Source organism: Sminthopsis crassicaudata, chromosome 1, assembly GCF_048593235.1.
Source record: "Sminthopsis crassicaudata isolate SCR6 chromosome 1, ASM4859323v1, whole genome shotgun sequence".
NCBI classification, from domain to species: domain Eukaryota; kingdom Metazoa; phylum Chordata; class Mammalia; order Dasyuromorphia; family Dasyuridae; genus Sminthopsis; species Sminthopsis crassicaudata.
In genome coordinates this window covers 286,182,001-286,188,487 of record NC_133617.1, presented here as the reverse complement: position 1 = coordinate 286,188,487, position 6,487 = coordinate 286,182,001, and the positions used below count along the sequence as shown (strand labels likewise).

The following is a 6,487-nucleotide window of genomic DNA, read 5'->3' as shown; positions in this document are numbered from 1 at the left end:
CTTAGAGGAGCTAAGACTGCTGTAGTGGCTTCTTTCAGGACTCGGAGGGGGTTGAATCGCGAGGCAGAGCAACCAGCCCGAAGAAGAGGGAGGCTGAGAAGGAACTCCATGGGTGCGAACATACACAGCGCACACACACACGCACACGCACACACACACAAATATAAAATATATACCCACGCACAAGTCTACAAACTTCATTAGTAACACACAGAAAGTAGATGGACTTGAGAAGAAAAAACATAAATGAAATAATAAAATAATCGTTGCTTTTTTAGTTATGCAAGAATTAAAAACAAAATAATTATTGGACTAAAGAGTTGTTTACTATGAAGTTAAAGAAAAGCGTGCATCTAGAGACCCTGAATTAATAATAAGCTAAAACAACAGGTTTAACATCTCATATGTTCCAACGTATGCAGATATATGTAAATTTATGACATGTGTATTTGCATGCAGTTATACGCTTGCATGTCATATAATGGATATTTTCATCATAGATTTGTATTTTATTTGTGCATCTATCGCTTTTTTTTTTTAATTTCTGATTTTTAAGCTAGGTTGAAAAGATTACTCTAAGAATAAATTTCAAAGTGAACCAGCTAAAAAATAGAAAAGCAATTAAGTTCTATTTTGAATATTGTATTGTACAGACTTACATAAATCCAATAAAATGCCTTTAACAGGACTTTTAAAATATATTTTTATACATATGCTTGTGAGTCTATAGAATTATCTTTCTTGAAGAATATGGTGGTGAATTTAAAAACTCCACTACAGATCCCATTAGAATGAAATATACTCCAAGTATTTTCTTGTGTAAAATTTAAGGTGGCTGATTCTCATTTGAAAATCTAATTATCTTTTCCCAATACTACAGATGTGAATATGAGTGACACTTTCATTAAAAATAATTAACTAAAAACTAGGAATAGACATACTTTTAAATGCCCCCCTACTGATGATTATAAAATCCCATCCTACTGGTGATATATAAAATCAATTTAAAATACATAGCTATTCAAATAGTATCTTAATATGCTGTAGAATACAAGTATGATACATGTATCTAGTGTCTCAGAAAAGGAAATTCTAGTGAATGTACAAGAGAAACAAAACTCAAAAAAGAGTTAAAATCAGGAGATAGTCACAATGTCAAGAAATCTGGGCAGGTGAACCATAACCTCTTTTGGAGATGACATGCCTTTGAAGTTCAGGATTCCTAGGATATGCGTCAAAACCCTGTCTTAGGCCTTAAGCACCAAATCCACCAAATACCAACAACAAGGTTTATCACAAGCCCCTGGAAACACAGAACATATAAACATGCATTTGTGGGCCTCAAACCTTCCATTCTATGAGAGCATTTTGCAAATTCTGGAACTGATGCCAATAAGAATTAAAAGCACATACAGAAATAACTGGAGAATAAAAGGAATCCCCCCCCCCCCCCACTTCTTCAAGGGCAATAGGCCACAGTTAGAAATCTTCGATACTTAAAAAAGATTAAAAAAGATTGTTAGGGTCAGAAAAAAATATATTTTTGGAAGGGGATGTAGAGTAAATAGAATAATTAATATATATGCCCCTTATTAAGAAAAAATAAAGTTATTATTGAGGGAGCAAAATTTACCAATACATTGGAAACCAGGTCTTCTAAATCTTCACTGAAAGAAAACCATCGACTTATCCCCAAAACCCATTCCATTCCAAACTTTTGTCCAAAGAAAACCTCAGAGACTCTAATACTTTTAGTTCGTAAGAAATACTTTGTTTACAACCTTATCTTAAGATGATAGTATATCATCAATATACAAAAGATGACTTAAGTATAGGTTATCCCTAAAATGAAAATCACTTAGAACATATAACAAAAAGGGGACTAACAGAGCACTAATATTTACATTAGTACATTCCAGAGAATAAAACACTCCAATAAGTATATACACTTCCATCTATACGAACATATATTCATACATATGTGCATTCATATATACATGTCTGGAGCATTTAATAAAATTGAAGGAAAATTAAGACGGGAATTTTCAAGTTCACATTAGGGAGAAAGAGAACGAGGATTGTAAGGGAGAAAAGTAAAGTATCCTAGTTCAATTAAAGAAAAATAATTTCCGGAGATTTTTGACTTTAGAATGCGTACTGTGAAGGAAACACCTGAGAACAATATGTCTATTTCAAATTCAGGTGAAGAGTGGCTTTTTTTTTTTTTTTTTTCTTTCGCTAGAATAGGAAAACGAAGACAATTTAGCTCTCTCAATATCATCAATAACATTAATGTCATTAATCTCAAAACATAATATCAATCATTCTTTTGGTTGTCAATTTTCCTTAATTTCTTGTTGGAAGAATAAAGCTTTTATAGTTCTTGAATTACAACCCAGAGAACAAAGGGGAGGAGAGGGCAGGATTTGTGAGAAGAGAGTTCACATTTTCAGTCTTTTCTTCTGCTACTGTTCACTATCTCTCCTAACGTTTAATATCTCTTTTCTCCTCTGTCTCCCCTTTCCTAACAATAGTAGCTGGGTGATGAGAGATTGGGGGTAGGGGGTAGAGACTACGGGATGTTAACAGTTTCGAAGCAACACGGAGATCGCCACGTAGCTAGGAAAATCGAAGAAGGTTAATTTCAAGAAGCAGCAGCAGGTTTGTGGGATGCGAAAAGAGTAGGAGCGTGGAACTGGTAGGGGGGAAGGAAGAAGCTCAAGAGCTGTGAGCAGACCCCGCGGGCTATACTGCTGATGCAGGCGGGATCCCCAGCGGCTTGACCCGGCTGCAAGGCTTCCTCCCGTCCCCTCCCTCTCCCCCTTTCCTTGCACTGAGCTCAGGGAAAGACCCCAGCTGCTGCTCTCCGGTCTCTACGGACAACGCTTTCACCAACCTTTGCTTACCGGTTCCTTTCACCCTTCTCCCCTCCCCTCCCCCTACCCCATCACCTCGGGTCATCCCTAAACTTCTCTCCATTTAGCGATCCTCTTTGAGATAAAGAAAGAAAAAGAAAGAAAGAAGGAAAGAAAGAAATTTCAAGCCCTGCAATGCCACCACAAAGCTTTGATAGTTTTCATTTCAAAGTGAAACAGGCTGATCTTTCCCTCCCCCCACGACCTCCCCCACGACACTCACCTCCCTCCATCCCCCCACCTCCCATCCAAGTCCCCAACAAACTCCTTCTGACCGGGTGAAAGATCGCGAAGTGGGGACAGCGAAGAGATCAGAGTGGTAGGTCTGAGGGTTGTGGTCCAAGAAGAAATTAACAGTAAGACCAATATAATTTCTATATCCAGACGCTTTCTGAAGCATGTTTTATTTCCCAAATCTCCAATGCGGACACTCAGGGCATTAGAATAGGTATAATTATAGTCGTTCTCTCTCCCTCCCCTTATTCCCCACCCCCACCTCATCAATTCACTAATAAACGTTCCACTTCCCCATTCCCCACCTCCCATCCTCTCCCCGCCACTCCCAACCCAAGGGAAAGAGGGTCCCTGTCTTTTGACTGCACTCCCTAAGTCTACAGATGAGCCCAGTTTGAAACGAGGTATTACAAGATTTCAATGTTAGAAACCCTTTATCTGAGCAACAGACACTTTCAGATCCTCAACCCCCTCCTCCTTCCCGCTTTTTGTTGTGTCTTCTCCTCCCGGGGGCTATTTGACAAGGGCAGTGTATTAACTAACATTTTTTGTTTAACTCAGCAACTTCTTTTCAAAACATACTTAAACCTGATAGCAATCTCTGTACCTTCCACCCCCCTTCCTTTTCTTTTCTTTTCTTTTCTTTTCTTTTCTTTTCTTTTCTTTTCTTTTCTTTTCTTTTCTTTCTTTCTTTCTCTTTTCCTTCCTTCCTTCCTTCCTTCCTTCCTTCCTTCCTTCCTTCCTTCCTTCCTTCCTTCCTTCCTTCCTTCCTTCCTTCCTTCCTTCCTTCCTTCCTTCCTTTCTTTCTTTCTTTCTTTCTTTCTTTCTTTCTTTCTTTCTTTCTTTCTTTCTTTCTTTCTTTCTTTTTTTTTTTTTTTGAGAAGTTGACAGGCGAAGAGAGTATGGTTTATTTCTAAAGGTATGTATTCACATCCAATACGCACATTAAGAAAATTCAGCACTAGTCAAAAAATTAAAAATCTTATCTCAGTATAAGAAAAGTATATTTCTTCAAGAACAAAAAACAAATATTGGTATTTTAAAGTCTCCCTAATATCCCGGTGGACGCCATTTAGTTTGTGAAGGTGCACGATTTTGACAAAAATTAAGTTCAAAAGATAAAAGCATCTTGACAACATGTTTTGTATGTTAAATAGTTTGGCTCCTGATTGGCTCCCTCCCTTCAACTCTTCCTCAAATCTCCTCACTCCCACCTCCCTCCCCATCCTTAGCTCTCTTTCCACAAAGACCAAAGTCCAGACTTTTAAATGTATATTTCTATGTATATATAGATATATGCATATATGCTATATATAATAAAGGTTACGGTGAGGAGGGGCATTGGAGGGTGTGAAACCGTCCAGGTCTCACCCGGCTTCTGTCTTTTCTTTTGCAGTCCCCAAAGTCCCCTTTCAGTTCCTTCCTAGAGCGTATCTTTGGGATTAAATATCCTGAACCTAAGCATCTGGCCTTGGTTGGAAAGGCAAAAAGTAGACAGTGTGGGAAAATGCTGTGGATTGGGGATGAGGGGGATAGAGACGGAGATGAAGGAAAGCAGGAAAGAAAGGAGAGGGAGGGAGAGGGAGAGGGAGAGGGAGAGGGAAAGGGAGAGAGAGGAAGAGAGAGAGGGAGAGAGAGCGAACGACAGAGAGACACACACAGAGATACACACAGAGACAGAGACAGAGAGAGAAAGAGAGGGAGAGGGGAGAGGGAGAGGGGGGAGGGCGGGAAGAATGAACGAAGTTAGACGCCCTCTGGCCTTTCAGAGGTCAGTGCTTTGACAGTCCTCTGACCTCCCTAGCCTCTCAGCTACCATCCTGGTGTTTATAAACAAAATCAGTCAAGACTTAGCCCCAAACAATAGCAGTTCACTAACTTCACAGCCACTTCAACAGCTCTTATGCAAATCAGGGAAAACAACCGATCTCCCTACCCACCCCACCCCCACTCTCCTCAAAAATACTCGGAAACATAGACACTCAGGCACTCGCTGTCGTCTATTTTCAGCATGAGTGTACAACTGGGATTTTACCTTGTGTCCAGGAGAGAGAATGAAACTGATAAAAATAGAAAAGAAGAAAGGAAGGAAGGAAGGAAGGAAGGAAGGAAGGAAGGAAGGAAGGAAGGAAGGAAGGAAGGAAGGAAGGAAGGAAGGAAGGAAGGAAGGAAGGAAGGAAGGAAGGAAGGAAGGAAGGAAGGAAGGAAGGAATTTCATATAAGTTGTTATTCTTCACCAAAATCTATCACCCTCCATTGAGAATAGAATCCTTATCCTTATTAGACAATAGTGTTAAACTCCTTCAACTAGATAAGATGGCCATAAAACAAGAAAAAAAAAAGTTATAGTCTTTCAAAGACCCAAGTTTCCAAAGCAAATCTGCAGAATTTATAGTTAAATAAAAGCCACTACTACCTCTGTTGCTACGTAAAACCTAAATATAAATTAGAAGCACCGATAAAAAACCTGCAGCAGACAAACAGCACATCTGATCTAACTTACAAAATATATAATTAAAACCATCTTTAATTACAAAAAAAAAAAAAAAAAAAAAAAAAAAAAAAGCAGCAAGCAAAAAACTAAATGAATCAAAGCTTTTAGGGAAAAAAGCGTTGTAACCCAAAGTATAGAAATGATAGCTCTGCAATAAATTGTAACTGAAACTCCAGTTCAGGAATTGATTACACCAAGACCAAAGGGGGAAAAAGAGGGAAAAGAAAGAAAGAAAAGAAAAAAGTGGAAAGGGGAAAAGAGGTTAACTGTAATGATTTTCAAACTTCTGCCTTAAAATAACAATCGCTGAAAGCTTAAGAGAAAAAAAAAAGTTAAAGGAAACATATACCTCAAGAGCAAAAAGATCATCGCCTTTTCTTCTTTGTCTATCAGTCTCCAGTTAAAGCATATGGAAAATGTTTTCAAAATGCTTAGATTTGGCACATTGTCATTGCAAAGAGAGGAGTGCAGTGATGCTGTTATAGAAAATGGGAAATAAATTCAGGATTGGGTACTGCCTCCTTCAATGCGGATTTATCTAAGTTTAATTCAATATTCTGCAATCACTGTAAGATCACATATAATTCAGCAGGTTTTAAAGGGCTTTGCTTAAATACTTTGAGGAGAGAGAAAGTGAAATTTTAAAAGATCCATCCCTTGCTTGTATTTGTGTTTATTTTGCTGTTTGAAGTGTTTTAAATTACAATTGAAAATAATAAAACGAGTGAAAGATTAGCTTTCTTTAGGGAGGATACTGAAGGAAAGCATTAGCTTTATTAAAATCATTCTGAACGTAAAATCAAAAAGCACAAAATGGTTGTTTGTAAAACACTAAACCTTTAAT

General features: G+C 38.1%; 1 protein-coding gene across 1 annotated transcript in view; it reads right to left on the bottom strand.

Moving 5' to 3' along the window:
• ZFHX4 (zinc finger homeobox 4) overlaps positions 1 to 3,342 on the bottom strand; it is a 215,646-nt gene extending 212,304 nt beyond the window's left edge. The window contains exon 1 of the mRNA XM_074278927.1: positions 3,191 to 3,342. The gene's annotated coding sequence lies outside the window, so the exon portion shown is untranslated. The remainder of the gene's footprint in view (positions 1 to 3,190) is intronic.
• Positions 3,343 to 6,487: the final 3,145 nt, after the last annotated feature.